At 41.1% G+C, this 17200-nt stretch overlaps 1 protein-coding gene across 3 annotated transcripts in view; it reads right to left on the reverse strand.

Moving 5' to 3' along the window:
- The window catches only part of NRG3 (neuregulin 3), a 611141-nt gene that overhangs the window by 523156 nt on the left and 70785 nt on the right, over positions 1-17200 (reverse strand). The gene's annotated exons all lie outside the window — the stretch shown is intronic.

Here is a 17200-nt window from a genome sequence, read left to right on the forward strand (position 1 = left end):
CAAGTCCAGGAGGTTGGAATCAGATGTGAATAATTAGCAAGAAAAAAATGGAATGATGGTGGCAGCATACAATTTTAAGGCCCCATTTTGTCAAGGGTGCCAGAATGCCCCAGTTTTGCCACTAATTTCTGGCAAAAATGAAACTTTTATCAACTTAAGTATCTGGCCTGCCTGTATGGACTTCAGCCTGGGATCTTTCGATTTACAGCTTGATCTAGCAGCTGCTGCTCAGTTAAATAAAACAGTACTCAATGTTTTCTACGCAGTTATCAATTCAATTCTAAACAATATATGATGGAGAAAATATGTCTAGAAAACACTGTGGATTTTGCCAAGGATTGGAACATAAGATCTCCTGAGATCCAACATCTCTACCCAAAGCTAGAGAACCTGTTGAAGAACAAAGACCGCAACAGTGAAAACTCAGCTTTTCACTTTATTAAGGTCTCCAAAGTATTTACAAAAAGGTTCTTCATCAAATTCATAGGCGATTCCATTTGCTTCATGATTTCGCTGGGATGATTTACACATATGCTCAGTAAGACAGAAGCTGATGCCTCCATTTGTTTTATGTTACTTTTTCTAAGAAAAGGCAATGGGATTTGTCTGCTTAAGCCAGTGCTGAAATGGTTTTTATCCATTCTAAGCTTATTCTATTGCTTTTATGATAGCTGGAGATGGTGATTTAGTAATATTAATGCAGATCTTTTCTATCATGGGATTGTATTTGTGATTACACATATGTTGAATTTTTATGTTTTTATTAAAGCTGGCTTGTGAGGGCTTGGCCTTCAACAGTGGCTAAATTTTTTTAAAAAAAATATTTAAAAAGCAGTTACATTCTAATACTAGGAAATCTCTTACAATTCATGGAACTCAATATGTGCAGACAGAGCACTTGTGAAGGGAAGTTTTCATATTTTGTCACATTCTTTTCCAAGGGGCTGCATGAATGTTGAGTGCTGGGAGAATAATCAGAGTATTGGGTTAAGATTAGAGATGTGGGAACTCCCTAATACTGTGTGAAGGTTCCTTCTTAGACAAGACCTTAATTTTATGAGCCTTGGGTTTGAGAAATGTTGCTGCTTTACTGAAATATTTCTAAATGTGCCCTCTAAATTTCCCCATGTTAGAACTTTCCAGCTCAGCTCAGATTTCACTATAGGTGAAATAAATTGGCAGGTATTAGGTATATGTAAAACCCTGAAACAATTGTTAATGTTATCACAATTCTTATGGCTTTCCTCAAAACCCAAAGTTAACTTTGGTTTTTGCTTTTCTTTCTTTCTTTCTTTACAAATCTTGTAGTAACTCTAATTTCTGTAACAATTTTAGGATAAATCTAAGAGACTGACACAATCATCTTTTCTGTTGCACTTTCTTCCACTGTAATGGGGAAGCAGTGATTCACACATGTGTACATGTTGGGGTGTGTTTTAATAAACAAGATTTCCAGGATCCACCTGAATTCCAAGCTCCACCATCTTGCAGATCCAGAGCATCTATGCTAACTGCACATACAACAGCCTAACAATAATATGGTAAGAAATTGGGGCTCTAGCTTTACTTTTAAAATGTGGCTGGAACCGAGTTTGAATACATGCTCACAGTAAATTCTACTCATGGAAAATTTTAGGACTTGTTACTCTTGGGTTTAACAGGTGAAGAAGGTCTTGTTCAGTTATATTTGTCTGAACATCAACCTGAGTTATTCTAGTAGTAAGAGGAGACCAGCCTCACTGGTCAGAGGCTGGCATATATTATATTCTCTAGCAAAGAAAATTTTCTTTGTACAACAGAATCCATATATTTAATTATTTGATTCTCCTTTATGTATTTAAGCTCTCCTTTTTTAGTACTTAGATGAAAAGAAGGCCCTTTCCAAAGGAAAACTTCTCATGTAAGCAACTCTTTCAAAATGTTTTAACATACACTGTAATATGCCTAGGGTTTTGTTTAAATATAAGCAGTATATAAATATTCCACATAAAATGATAACATAAAATATATTCAGTCTTCTCAGTAGACTTCAGTCTATTTGAGAGGAAGCCTGAAACTTTAAAACATGCAGCAATCTTTTGTGACTACTTGCAGCTTGGTTTTCCAGAGATTTGCCTTGCTACAGAGATGTACTTCTGGTCTGAATTTTTGCTGCTGTCCAGCTGAATTGTGGCGTATCGGTTTTTCCACATGCAGATTCACTATTGGCCGGCTGTAGAGCCAAACACATACCAGTAATTTCTGATAAGCACTAATGAGGAGAAGAAACATAAGAACTGCCAGTTTTTCTGTTGGGTTTTTTTAAAAAAGGGATTTATTTGACTCAAAGCTTGCAATCTTGATTACCCAAACTGTGACATAATAACCTGAACATGTGTGAGGATTTGTAGCTAGTCCTTTGGAACATCAAGCTAATAGCAGCTGCTTATATAAGATCCCTTCTTTGAAAGCAGAAGACTAACCTTCCACACAGTACAGTGTGTACTGTCTCAAATCACCCCCATTAGGCTTCTTTTTGGTTTGTTTAATCTTCCCATTCTCTCTCATTTATTAGTCACACTTCACAATTGTACTGTCAGTTTAACAGAAATCATTCTTTACCTTACAGCACGCAAGTCAACAGAGCTGCAAACAGCTCGAAGGGTGCTTCCAGTCAGTTGCTATTTTGGGGTTGAATTCAATCATACTGCCAAAATTAAGGTTGTGCAATTAGTTGATTTGATGCTCTTGTGCAACAAACCTACTTTCTATGATAAGGAGAATGAGGGGAAAATGCACTGCAAAGTGTGAAATAGCGATTGCTTGATGCAACATGATATAATCAGTAAACAAATCTAGAACAATACTCAATGACCAGACATTTAACCTTGCCACTAACCTTGTGCAAACAGGTAAGGGTGAATGTTCAATAAAGAGGTGACCTGGAAATGGCCCAAGTTTATTTCTTCCTTGGGAATGGTGACATGCACAGAATCATTATTCTATTGTGCTTGGGTGCAGCTAAAGTGGGCTCCATTCATGCGTTAACCACATTTCTAAATAGGAGCATGTCAAACAAAAAGCTAGGATTGCATGATTGCTGTCGGACAGGGATGCATGTCGCCTGTATCCCTCCAGATGTGATTGGATTAAAACTCCCATCAGCACCAGTCAGTGTGGTCAAGGGTCAAGGGAAGATGAAAGCTGGATTCAGCAACATCTGGAGGAGCATAGAGTCTCCATTCTTGCACTAGACATTTCAAGAGAGAACTGAGTTGGGGATAAATTAGATATCCACCCCCAATCTTGAGCCAATTCAGCATCCATTGCACTACCATTTATTCATTCCCTCACCTTTTCCCCCAAACCAGGGCGTAAAGTAGATTTTAAAAAATTAAACACAGATAAAGCACAGAACGATCATAGTTGAAAAGTTAATTAAACTATAATGGAATTAAAATGATATGAAAAACCAATCTCTTAAAATGCAGATAGTAAAAGCACAGCTAGTAAAAACAGCACAGCACTATTAAAAAGCCTATTCCTTAAAAGCAATCAGCTCCCCAAAACCTGCTGGAATAAAACAGTCTTCACCTGCCAGTGGAAAGACAACAAGGAGGGAGCCAGTCTAATCTCACTAAGAAGTGAGTTCCAAATGTTGGAAGCACCCATCAAAAGAGCCCTCTCCCATGTCCCCACCAAACATAGCCATGGTGTGACTGAGAGAAGAGCCACAGAGAAAGGAAAATGATGGGGACAGAATTCCCCTTCCCAACTTTCCGTAAGCCATAATTCTCTTTTACCTAGCATTGGTGGAATTTGGGAGATAGATGCTAAAGTGGTTTTCTCTGCTGCTGCCACCTGAGATGCAAGAGTAAAAGTAATGAATTATTCTCCAGACCAGATTACAATTTAGGACCAAGAAAAGCTATTCAGTGGCTTAGGGGCAGAAATAAACAGCATGGAACTTGTTATGTCACATTCATATTAAGAATCAAATAATTCCAGAGTCACCTTGTTTTACCTTGGGGGAAACTACACAGTTTTTAAAGACTTGAACTGTGGGCCTAGATGCACGGCTGTTCCCCCAGACTCAAATTTGCATGTTGGAAAATAAACCGCTATCACAAAAATGCTGTCTGTGAGCTTTCAGTGCTCTCACCGCTCAAAGAAACCAACCTTGTATTGGCTGCCCCAACCACACAGGGAGGTGGAGTGCTCTGCACACATCACACCACCAACCTACATAGACAATTATAAACCAGTACACCCACTTGTCTGCAGGCAGACGAGTGCTGTAACAGCAATCTTTTCTATGATGAATCACCACGCTAAGTTTCCAGAAATGCCACAAATCACAAAGGCCAAAGGTTCACGTGAACTCAAGTTCGATGCACTCCATCAAGTCATGTTTACTGTCATCAGTGTTTTGAACACCAGAAAAGAAGCAACGACTGTTGACCAGCTTGGCTGCCTACTTTAAAACAAAAGGCACGTTTGATACTGCACATTATTGAGACTTGAAAGCAGTGTTCGCCATGGCTGGTTCTAATGGGCTGTAGCACTGCCCTGTACTAGCCACAGATAAATCAAGCAGCAGATCAGTGTGAATCCCAAAGGCAACAATTCTGTCAGCTGTGGCAAACAACAACAAAACCCTCATTCAGTGAACACAGCAGCTATAACCTAGATGCAAGTCTCGCAAAGGCTTAGATCTTGTGCAATACCAGCATAAGCATCAAAATGTTTCGTAAGTTGAAAGCCAGTTACGGAACAACAGATTTGCTGGAAGGATCTATCTACCAGCAGGGAAGGGGCAAGCACTGATGCATCTTAATGCCACAGCTGAAAGCAACTATGAAGCATACCAGCATGTCAGACTCAAAAGGAAGAAGACACACAATAGGAACAATTTTATTTAGCAGAATTCTGCATAAACTTCTGCATGAGATCTCAGCATTTGTTAAACAAGCAAGCAAACAAACAAATAGATATAAATAGACAAAGCTCATAAGAAAACTAGTGGGAATCTTTTTCCAAGGGAAAATTTTACCCGAAGGAGCAGGCGTGCAGCCCGGGAGTCATTTTGGACTCGCAGCTGTCCATGGAGGTGCAGGTCAATTCTGTGCCCAGGGCAGCTGTCCACCAGCTCCATCTGGTACACAGGCTGAGACCCTACCTGCCCGCAGACTGTCTTGCCAGAGTGGTACATGATCTGGTTCTCTCCCACTTGGACTATTGCAATGCGCTCTATGTGGGGTTACCTTTGAAGGTGACCCAGAAACTACAATTAATCCAGAATGCAGCAGCTAGACTGGTGACTGGGAGCGGCTGCCAAGACCACATAACACTGGTCCTGAAAGACCTACATTGGCTCCCAGGAGGTTTCTGAGCACAATTCAAAGTGTTCGTGCTGACCTTTAAAGCCCTCGGCTCAGTATAGCTGAAGGAACGTCTCCACCCCCACCGTTCGGCCCAGACACTGAGGTCCAGTGCCGAGGGCTTTCTGGAGGTTCCCTCACTGCAAGAAGCAAAGTTACAGGGAACCAGGCAGAGGGCCTTCTCGGTAGTGGCTCCCACCCCATGGAATGCCCTCCAATCAGATGTCAAAGGAATAAACAACTATCTGACATTTAGAAGACATTTGAAGGCACCCCTGTTTAGGGAAATATTTTTTAATGACTGATGTTTTAATGTATTCTAATCTCCTGTTGGAAGTCGCCCAGAGTGGCTGGGGAAACCCAGCCAGATGGGCAGGGTATAAGTAAATAATAATAATAATAATAATAATAATAATAATAATAATAATAATTTTAGATGGCACCAAAAATACATGTTCTACTTCTGCAGTTATACAGCAGCCTTGCACCAATCAGCTCAATGTCAAGGTTCAAGGAAGAGGCACAGGGTGGTTTGGCTGAAGGTCGACTTTGGACAGAAAGAGAAGTAAGGGGAACCAAAGGAGTGCTCAGCCATGAACTTTGTTGTGGTGGCCTTGAGGCAGTTCCCACCTTTGAGCCTAACATAGGTCTTGGGTTCATGGTGACAAAGGAGTGGATTTACAGAGAGATGCAGAGAGAGAACATGCCATAGATGTGAGTGTGTATGCATGTGTGTTGAAAGATAGTATGTGTTAAGCAAACACTGGAGTTAAAATTGTAGCAGTCCTTACCACCAGTGCTTAGTAAAGTAGCCCTCAGCAGGATTTGAATTGAGTACTGCTGCAATATTTATTTGAAGACTATTTATCCTGCTATTCAGCCAAAAAGACTCCCGGAGCAGTTTGCATTAGATACATTACAAACAAGACAGTTCCTTGTTACTGTGATCCTATATGCATTTATCTGTGAACAAGCCATATTTATCGCTTCGGGACTTTAGCCTAAGTAAACATGCATATGGAATTCAGTTGCACGTCTTCAATTTAAAGCCAGCTGTGTGAACACAATGGACTGTTAACAATTACAAGCACAACCTCTGTGTATCTAAACATTTCCAGAGCAAAACACTAGCAAAGCACTGATAATTTCTCCTGCATTTTTGACCATTCCCCATTGAAAAATGAGAAAAGATATTGTATTCCAAAAATTATCAAAGGGGAGAGAGAGTTTGGTGCAATTCTGATTGTTAGGTGAAGGGTTTTCTGTTATGCTTACCTTACTTTCAAGGTGACTACAGATTGTTTGTGCGTGTCCTTTCATTCTACACATCTCTCCAGCCTTCTGGAGTGCCCATGTTTCTTGAATTTGCTTTAATGCCTTCAGCTGGGCTTTACTGTAAACAGGGGCCTGTGAGGAGACTGTCTTCTGCACACCTGATAGCTATTTCTTTTCAAGTGAAGGAGTTTGTGGTTTGTTGTTGTTTTTTTTTAAATGAAATCAGTGATAAGAGGGGTATTTTTAAAGCTAAAAATGAAGGCTTTCCCTTAAAATGAAAATAGGAACTGCACTGATCTCACATGCTCAGTAGCCAACCTCTCTGGCTTCCCGTGTTTTAATTAAAACTCAAAGGAACATATAATCAGGGCACTCCTCCCATGAGCCTCTTACACGTCAGGAAGTGCAGGCAGCTGGAGGAATGTTCAAATGTTTAAGGGGAAGATCTTAAGACTGACCAACCAGTCAACAACCAAAATTATAGAGAAATTCCAATAAAATTAAAAATTGCCCTGAGAAGAGTCAGAAAAATGGAAGCCTCCTTTCTAGGGAAAGAAACTGTTCCTAGAAAAAGGAGGGTAGGTTTTAGCTCAGCTCTGCCATATACAAAGCTCATGACATAATCGGGGTAATTCCAGCAAAGGGAGGTCTTTCCTGACAGCATTACTATTCACCTGTGGAATAACCAAAGTTGCACAGAAAGGCAGTCTCTGCTGCTGCTGTGCTGTTTTGGATCCTTCATGTGGGAAGTCCTCCAAAGCTATCTGAAGATAGTAGCAGAAATTCTGCAGCATCCCAAGGTCATTCTGGGAACTCTGGTTCATACAATCATGGAGTTGAAACGGACCCCGAGGGTCATCTAGTTTAACCCCCTGAACGCCAACAAATGGTTGCAAAGCAGCAGCATGATGTCAAATTCTGAGGGGAGACTTTGCTAGTCAAGAGAAGTGGTGCTTTCCCCCTCGCAACCCCCTGTACAAACCAGCTTCCTCCCAGCTGGGTTGTGGGAAGAGCTCAAGTGGGATTGTGGGGCTAGAGAGGGGCAGATGGAGAGATGCCAAGCCCTTCTCCACAATCCACAACTTCACTACAAATCCTGTCTTCTCACTGCTAGTCTGAAGCAATTCAGCAATTGCCAGCATTCTCAGAGCAGTATCTGTTGCCAAACGTGTAATTCTGCCTCTCTATATATTTAATTTTGGCCAATAATTCATAGAGGAGGAAAACAGAGCACATAAAACACAGTGTAATGCATTAAGTACAGTATTAAATGGATAACTAAAAAAATGTAAAATATAACAAACAGTGGGAAATATGAAATAATTATATTAAAATGGTAAAAAAAGCAGAAGGTATCAATAATTTTAAAATTAAGCCTTTATAATTTTTCAGATGGGTTGTAAGATATTTCTTGCTCTTAAAGGCAAACTTCCAGGGAGGGTACAACACGATGTTTGTCATTCTAAAAGGGTTTGTTTTCTTGCACAGTTCTTAAAATTATACCACATCATTTAATTTATTGATTTATTAATTGATTTATTGGGTCCTCTTGAAGAACTACAATAAGTTTTTGCTTCAGTGAAGCTTACCTTTTGTACATGCTTGGGATATAAAGAGGACCAAGGGAGTTCAATTTTTGTTTAAAATGGGGGCGGGGGGGTGAGCTAGAGAAGTCTTGTCTTTAGGATTTAGACCAGTGAAAATACAGACAGTAATGGCTCACACAATCCCACAGGGGCACTCCAGACAAACAGAAAGAATCTATAAAATAAATATGCACCCTCTGGCTACACACAAAAAGAGCATATGCAGCATATAGTACATCTGCTCATATAATCCACAGGCTTTACATGCTTGGATATGCAAGCCATCTCATTGAAGAATTAAAATAGAAAGAAAATCTGGGGCTATGGAAGGTCTCATCCTTCCACAATGAACTTCACAAATATATACATGAGCTTCTAGTCATGACAGAAGTCCTGTAACAGTACACATGGGTGAAACACGTTGTTTGGCTGCAGAATTGCCAGTATTTTCCCGTTTAATGCAGTGTTACCATTTCCATAGAAAGTAAAACAAAAAATCTGAAACATTGAATCCATATTAAAGGGATGCATGAAGAATACAGGATGGCGTTTTGATGAGGCTGTTTTGTGGATGCTGTGAAAAACTTGCATGCATGAGCAGCACTGAGTTCACAATAACTGGCTGTGGAATTAACCCTGACATACTTGAAAGATGGGGTTCAGTCGCCATAGCAAATGAGCACTATGATTCGGTCGGATGGAGAACCTCAGGCCCAGAGCCCAGATGTGGATCTCCAGGCCTTTCTGTTTGGTTCTCAGGACCCTCCTCAGGCCACCATCTCCTATGAGCTCTGCTTCCTACCCTCCCTGAGAGATTTTGATGGAGTGGAATACATCCTTGAACTCTTGATGATGCCTCTTGCTTCCCTGGCTAGAGGATAGAGGTGTGAGTATGTGTATAAACTAGGCTACTGTACTGTTATAAGTTTATGTGGGAGCATGGCTCCCCTAAATTCCTTGGTGCCAGATCCTCCCCATAATTCCTGGATTTAGTAAAAGTTAGTAAAAGATGATGGCCACTCATTGATACACCAATGAAAACCATCAAAGAGGCAAAAGATTCTGCAGGACATAGAGGGGGGAGCCCACCCTGAGCTATGGGTAATTAGCAAAAGACAATATCAAAGTTGGGAGATAGAGGTTTCCAGTGTTTCAGTGCGGGATGAGGTAAGTGAACAGAACCAAGTGTCCCATTTGCAAGCTGGAGCATGAAGCAGGCAGTATTTTTTATGTTGCAGAGAGGGTCAGACATGATGTTTGGGGTCTCTTGGAAGCTGAGGTTGCAGTAACAGAACAGGACACTCTTGGAATGTGAATGCTATGAACTCTCTCCATCTTAATGCAGGTTGCATAATATGTACGTAAAATAAACCATTCAGCCATCCACACAAACACATTCAATTATGGGAGTCAAACATGTGAATTGCTTTATGCGTAGAAAGTCACTAGACTAAAGAATTCCTAAACATTAGTTCAGTTCCCCATGAAAAGCTGTTTCTGTATCCAGTTTAACAAAATCATTTTTTCTCTTGTACTTAAAGCATGTTGAGTACCTCTGTTGATTGCTTGTTTGTAGGACTGGGACACTGAGCACCTAATTAAGCCTGGTAAATTAAACCCTTTGTTTAGTATATGATTGTGATATGTAACTTAAAAATATTTTTGTTCAAATGAATATTTCAGCAATTACTTACCAAGCACCAAGTTTTACGTGTGGCTATAGCCACAATGTTTTTATTATGCTGACTTTGTATTGCTTTTGAGATTAAGCATTTTCTACATAGCCTGATTATCTTCGTATATACATAAAATTGAAAGGCTGTCATCACGCAGCCTGCATTGGAGGATGTGAAGTGCCACAAGACAATACAGGATTTGCATGAATCCTATGGGAAGGGGAACAAAAGGGAAGTCAGGCTGTACAACACCAGTGGCCACTGCATGTGAGTGAGATGGGAATAACATTTATGGGGTAAAGTGGTAGTTTAAAACAAAAGCAGGGATTTGAATAAATCAGGGATGGAGAAACAATGAGAGGGGAGAAAGTGGTGATTTAAAACAATGGCAGAAGTTTGAATAGAGTGAACGGGGGTAATATTGGGGGACAGTCTAAAACAGATTGGTAGCACCAAGGGGACTAGAACCCAAAAAACAACATGCCTCAAAATTATGGTACAAATGAAATTGCTGGCTATCATATGCATTTTGACATGTTCTCTCTTTCAGGGGCTCTAGTGGAAAAAAAGAACATTTGAATTTTTCATGGGGAGGAGTATTAATTTGCATTTACAAAGAGCTTACACATTAATGAGATCTGTAAACCTTATAATCACTCTATTGAATCAGTCATATTATTCATTATCACTCAATTACAGGTAGCTGCATGTTCTTAAGTACATTGTCAAAATCAGGGGGAGTAGAAACTGTTCAAGGAATAAAAGCTTTTTTAAAAAAATCAGGAATTGAAATTCTGCATTTGACACCAACATGCTGCACACAGAGAACAGCTTCAAATGCATGCTTTCCGCATTAAAAGAGCCAATTGTTGTCTTCTGGTGCAGTGTTATGTTTTTAAAGCACGTTACCAGAATTGGTTGCTCAGGAGGTGCATTTATGGGAAAATGCATATGAAGAGAACAGCAAGCAGCCTTTGGTGTGGTAGGCAAAAATTCTAAGCTACTCAGAAGCGAACAATGAGGCGCAATGCTTACATGTAGCACATGGACATTAGGGGAGTCCGACAATGGATTGTGCATAGCTCTGTGTCTTCCCAATGAAGTGTGTGTCTGGATTTTTAAGCCAGACTCTGAGCCCTTCCAGACATCCATTTTATTGAGCAAAAATCAGCATTTGTGCTTATGGTGTTATCAGGGAGATTATCATGCTTTCAATACTATTTGCACGTGCAAATGTTATGGGGCTGATACACTGCCCTGTTTGCAATAGGTGCTATGGCTTCCTGCTAAAATCCTGTAACACTGCATAACCGAAATATCCCAGGGTGGGGGTTTTGTCCAACCTGTTGCACTATATGCCACAGATGGCAATAATGCAGGAACATTGGGAGAGCATTGCAGAACAATCAATAAAGCAGGAGGACATGTGGACGGTCCAGTATAATTCCAACCCGAATGCACCAATCTTATGTCAGTGTGAAGGAGCATCTACACTCACATCGTTCAGCCCAGACACTGAGATCCAGCTCAGAGGGCCTTCTGGTGGTTCTCTCATTGCGAGAAGTGAAGTTACAGGGAACCTGGCAGAGGGCCTTCTTGGTAGTCATGCCCACCCTGTGGAATGATGTCAAGGAAATAGACAACTATCTGACTTTTAGAATACATTTGAAGGCAGCCCTGTATTGGGAAGTTTTTATTGTGTGAGGTTTTACTGTGGTTTTATAATTTGTAGGAAACTGCCCAGAGTGGCTGGGGAAACCCAGTCAGCTGGGTGGCATTTAAACAATAAATGATGATGATGATATGTTGCAAACAAAAACCATCCTAGAGAGGCCTTCTGCCTTGGATATAAAATGTGGCTCCTCAAAAAATTGTCAAGCAACAGCCACATCCTAGAAGACAAAACTGGGAGAAGAAATCTTGCGTTGCTCTTTAGTTGAGCTTGGGTAAAGACCAAAAGATGGCTTCAGCCCCAATTGCTTACCATCTTTTTAATGGACTCAGTGTTGATTTGCAGATTTGTCTACAATGATTCATTCATTTGGAGAGAAATGAGAAATAGCTTCAAACTAAAAATAGGTATTTTTAAAAATGATTTAAAGAACTAAACTTTGAACTCGTAGGTCCTCTTGTGTAACAATATAAGAATAATGGTACTTAATAAAAATCCATTGTATGGGGGTTGGGGGTTGGGGATATTTCCTACAGACTCTTCTCCAAGCTTGCAATGCCTGGTACAAACAGAAGTCTAATCTCCATAAACTGACGTTGCCTATATATAGCATGAGTGCTGTAGCATGAGTGCTGGTGGACTGTATCCAGCCACACCATATATGTGTACTGCTAATTTTAGTGAAATGAAAATCATCGTCTTGTTTCTTGAGTTTTTGACAGACAAAGAGGTCTTGCAGGCTACATACAAGGCAATAGGAACCCATGCATTGAGACTATTAGAGGTTTGTAAGTCATTTCATTTAGCAGCTACGGGCAACTGATGGTCCACAGGATAGATCCAGAACCCCAAATGCATTCTCTGGCCCCAACGGCCTCATCCAGTTTTAATCAGGATGTGATAAAAATATATATTGTTCACAGTTTCATTTGTAAGATAGAACAGCAATGAGACAGTAGCCTGGTTCACATAACACAGTATGCCAAATTATGGCTTGCTGGGATTTTACAAACATGAGAGCTCACTGAGAGGCACCTTCAACTACTTTGCTTCTCCAGTTGAGAAAGCAAATTACCAGGAGCCAGCCCTGCCTGAAATCCTGGAGAGCTGCTTCCAGTCAGTGTAGAAACTACTGAGCTAGATGGACTCTGTGGTCCTACTTAGTATAAGGCAGCTTCTTATGTTGCTAAAGCCAAAAGCCCACTTGCACAATCAGGACCATCAAGTGATAAGGATCTTGGATTGTACCACTGGGGGCAAGAGGAGATGGGGTCTGCATGTTTGGATGTTCCCATTAAAAAAAGACTCCCTGCATGAATGCTCACCCCTGCAATCCAGGAAAGCCTTATCACTTGATTATGGAAATAGGCTGCATACACTCCTGTTTACAGCCTTCGCACTCCCACTGCTTTTTTGGGAAGCAGTGTACACATGGTGTAAGGGACGCGGGTGGTGCTGTGGGTTAAACCACAGAGCCTAGGACTTCCTGATCAGAAGGTCGGCGGTTCGAATCCCCAAGACGGGGTGAGCTCCCGTTGGTCGGTCCCTGCTCCTGCCAACCTAGCAGTTCGAAAGCACATCAAAGTACAAGTAGATAAATAGGTACCGCTCCGACGGGAAGGTAAACGGCGTTTCCGTGCACTGCTCTGGTTCATCAGAAGTGGCTTAGTCATGCTGGCCACATGACCCGGAAGCTGTATGCTGGCTCCCTTGGCCAATAAAGCGAGATGAGCACTGCAACCCCAGAGTCAGTCACGACTGGACCTAATGATCAGGGTACACATGGTGTAAGCCACAATCCATGCCTATCCTGTATCTATCTTGTCATTTCTTGCGCAATAACTATCTTTTGATGCATTTCCTTTTAAACCAGCTTCAATCTGAATTGAGAAAAATATAGTAATGTGTAAACAGCCTAAATTAGCTCCATGACACCAGAAAACGTGTGCATGCATACAGGAACACTCACACACAAAGCTTCAGGAATTTAGTTTCTGAACACAACAACAACCACCAGTATGTCCCAAATTAAATTTTATCGGGACACAAGTCATATCCACTCAATATCCCTTTGGCATTTCCATCAGTCCCTGGAGCTCCCAGAAGAAATGCAAATAAAATTATAAATAAAATCAGCAGTAAAGAGAGAGACTTATGGACTTTAGGGCATGTCAGGGACCAGCAGGAGCCTGAGGAGGGGGGGGCAGAGGAAAATGAGGAAGACCTGGGGAAAGGGGCTGGTGCTTTGTGGGGTTCTGTGCCACTAATGAGGAAATATCTTCCTCCATCATCAATGCCCTCCCCGGTGCCAGTAGGAACTGTGAGGTAGTTGGCGGCTGAGGTGGAAAAAGGGGAGCAAGAGCCAGTGGAAGCAGGAAAGGAGCAGGAGTTGAGGGAAGTCTCAACGGAGTTTTGAACACTCAAAGCCATTGGAGTTCTCGGATGGGATCATGCCTCCATATTCCCCTGGAGTCGTCCCCCCCACACCACTGTCTCCCCAATTGAGGAGGAGTTTGAAACAGAGCTGCCTCCGAGGAGGTGCTAACAGTTACTCCAAGGGCTTGGTGGGGGGGGTGTGTGTGTGTGTGGAAATACTCTGTTGCTCCAAATTGCAAGATTTGCACCAATCTTCTGTAGCAGTTAACAGCTAATTAGTGAGGGGTTTATCGTATATCATGTGCACATTGGGAGCTAATATAACCAAGTTTCTCACCAACCATGAACTATAAAAATCTGGTCACTTATCCTTTTGGGTCCAGGGTGTGGGTTGGGACAGGAAGGGGGCAGCTACAACTAGAAGAAAGTCACATTGGGGGAAATGCCCAGTAAATAAAAAGCAGGCATTTCCAAAATTGGAAGACAGGATACATTTAGAGCAGCGATGTCTGCAGATGCTTGATTTGTTTCAGGTTTCAAAACACAGATGAAAATGGCACTTTTGTGAAAGATCAGTCAGTGTTAGCCATCTATAATTTGTTTAACAATGAAATTCCGTTGGGTCTGGGCTTTCAGAATAAATCAGATTAGATTCAGCCAGTGCCCCCTTCTGACCTTAAATCACCACATACAAGAGACTAGCCACATTACTGCATCCAAAACAGACTGAACCTTCCGTTTTGTTCTGTTTCATGTGCTAATTGGAAGACTGTGAAATTATGGAACACCAGCGAGAAATTATAGATGCAGAAATAACAGACACAAAAGCAACCGCATAACCAAAATGAGAGAGAGAGGCAGCAACTCTTTTCCAGTTTCACAAGCAAAACCCTAATTCAATTGCAGCCAAGGCCATGCTTGTATTATATGTTTTTTCAGGCTGCTTCCCATTCCATTTGGCTCTTTCCTACAGAATCTCCACATTATAATGTGTGCCCACCTTGCACAGCTCTTGTCACGTTTATACCTGGTGAAATAGGCCACAGTTCTACAGCTGGTGGGGGGGGGATGTGGCAATCAACCTTTATGATTTGTAAAATTGTACAATAAGAGGCTAAGAAAATTTTCTGATAGTTCATACAAAGAATCCTGAAACCAGACACTGGTGGCCCCACCTGGTTTATTGATTTATTTATTCAACAAGATTTATTGACTGCTTAATTAAAAATTATTTTTTCAGCATTTACATAACAAGTGACAACAGATGAGTGCAGAGCAGAAGGGGAAATGTTGCCCTAACTGATCTTTTCCATTCCCCAGACTTGTCCATTGAGTCACACCTGCTGACTCAGACCAATGGGCCATCTAAGCTAGCATTCACCTTTCAGCAACAGCCACTGGAAGCTCATGTGAATGGCAAGTGGAAATGCCGATTCCATCTTGTTCTGTCATAGTATCTGGTAACAAATGGTAACCTTCCTCTCTACAAGAGGGTCTATAATATAGTTATCATGGCTAACAGCCACTAATTTAGATCTTTCTCAATAGCCATCTTGTCATTAAAAAAAAAAAAAAAAATACTGAGAAAATATTCTAGTAAGTCCCATCTAGTTTTCCACTGTAGCATGGCTCTATTGCTTTACTCATCCAATGTTGTTTGCTCAGGCTGTGTACACATTACCAGCTTTAAACACAGCTATGTCATCCATTTTCTCAATTTGGATCGAAGCTGCTTGGGGGAGCACACACTGGAGCCCAACGTTTCATGAAAGGATAGCTATAGAATAGATAGGGATCATGGCTAACATCGTGTGTACACTGCTTCCCAAACCAGCAGTGGAAGCACACTGGGTGTGAAACAGGAGTATGTACATAGCTGTTGTCTAACAGCTTTATTACAGGTATATCTTGCTTTTGGTCATGGCAACAAACATGGCCCTCCCCTTCATTATATCATTGCAACCACCCAGTGAGGCGCATTAGGTTTCCAGTCTGCTCCTCCTCACTCTTTGCTTCAAGTGTTGATACCCTTTGGTTATGTCAACTTTTGTGTCCATCACCACAGTTCTATAAGAAGCCCAAGAGAAAGGAGGCAAAATGTGTGAGAAAAGATTGTTGTTGATTATTGTATCATAATCCATGACAACTCACAACACATCAGACAGGAGAAACTTTCCCCCGATGCATGATTATGCCTTGAGCATTCAAATCTTGCTATGTTTACACAAAGTACCAAGTAAAATGGAAGTAGCTGAATACACTAAATATTCAATATGTACAACATTAGTTAGTCAAATGCATTTTACAGAAATGGCCTAAAGGCCAGCTTATACAACATGGAAAGTATTAATGGATAGTGCAGCACATCTTATGCTACTGAATGGAACCTTTTGAACTGAATGTCATTTGTTGAAAAGATAAAAAGCATACTTGTAAGGATAACAGGAAGCAAACATTGCTCTCCCCCTTTTTTTTCCTATGAAGGGTCACTGCTCTGGACACAAGACACAGATATGTCATCTGTATTCTACACACATTTTTTAAAATGGATGGATCGTCTTTGCAGTATGAACACACAAGGCTGTCCAGAGACACAATCCTTGACAGGTGCCTTCAGCCAGTAAAGGTCAGCCACTGTTGACACGGAAAGGCAACATAAGAAGATAAATGAAGACTTAGAAATGCTATTCGATCCCACAGTTAGTACTTGGAGATGTGAAAAAGTTTTCTAAAGAATTTGTCTAGAAGAATGCTTTCAAGGAGAAAAGCACAGGAAAGAAGGGTGAGCGGGAGCAGAGTTTAAAGCTAAAGACTGTGTTGTAGAGTTTATTGTTGCTTATTGTGCTCATCTTCACCCAGCAGAGTTTAAAAATGCCCAAAATCAACTTGAGGCATTCATATGCTAATGCACAGCTAGGGTCATCATCTGCTTACTTGCTACTTGGCATACGGAATTTCATAGTGGGAGAAACACAGGGTTGTATCCCCCTTGGTTCTTCTCAGAGTAGACCTATAGAAAATAATGAGCATGACAAACTTGGGCCCATTAATTTTAATGAGTACTTTTAAGTATAACTTAGTCAGATACAACCCACAATCTATCATCCTTTCAGTGCTGTGTTTCCCCCAAGGCTGATGGTCCTCTCGGAGGTAAAAGATCAATAAAGCTGCCCAGCTTCCATTAGGAAAGAGAAAGCTGAATAATTTTCTGTTTCAAGAGCATCTGCACCAACCTAACACACCCTGGGAGCCACC

Source organism: Podarcis pityusensis (genome assembly GCF_964106645.2).
Source record: "Podarcis pityusensis genome assembly, chromosome: 5".
NCBI classification, from domain to species: Eukaryota; Metazoa; Chordata; class Lepidosauria; order Squamata; family Lacertidae; genus Podarcis; species Podarcis pityusensis.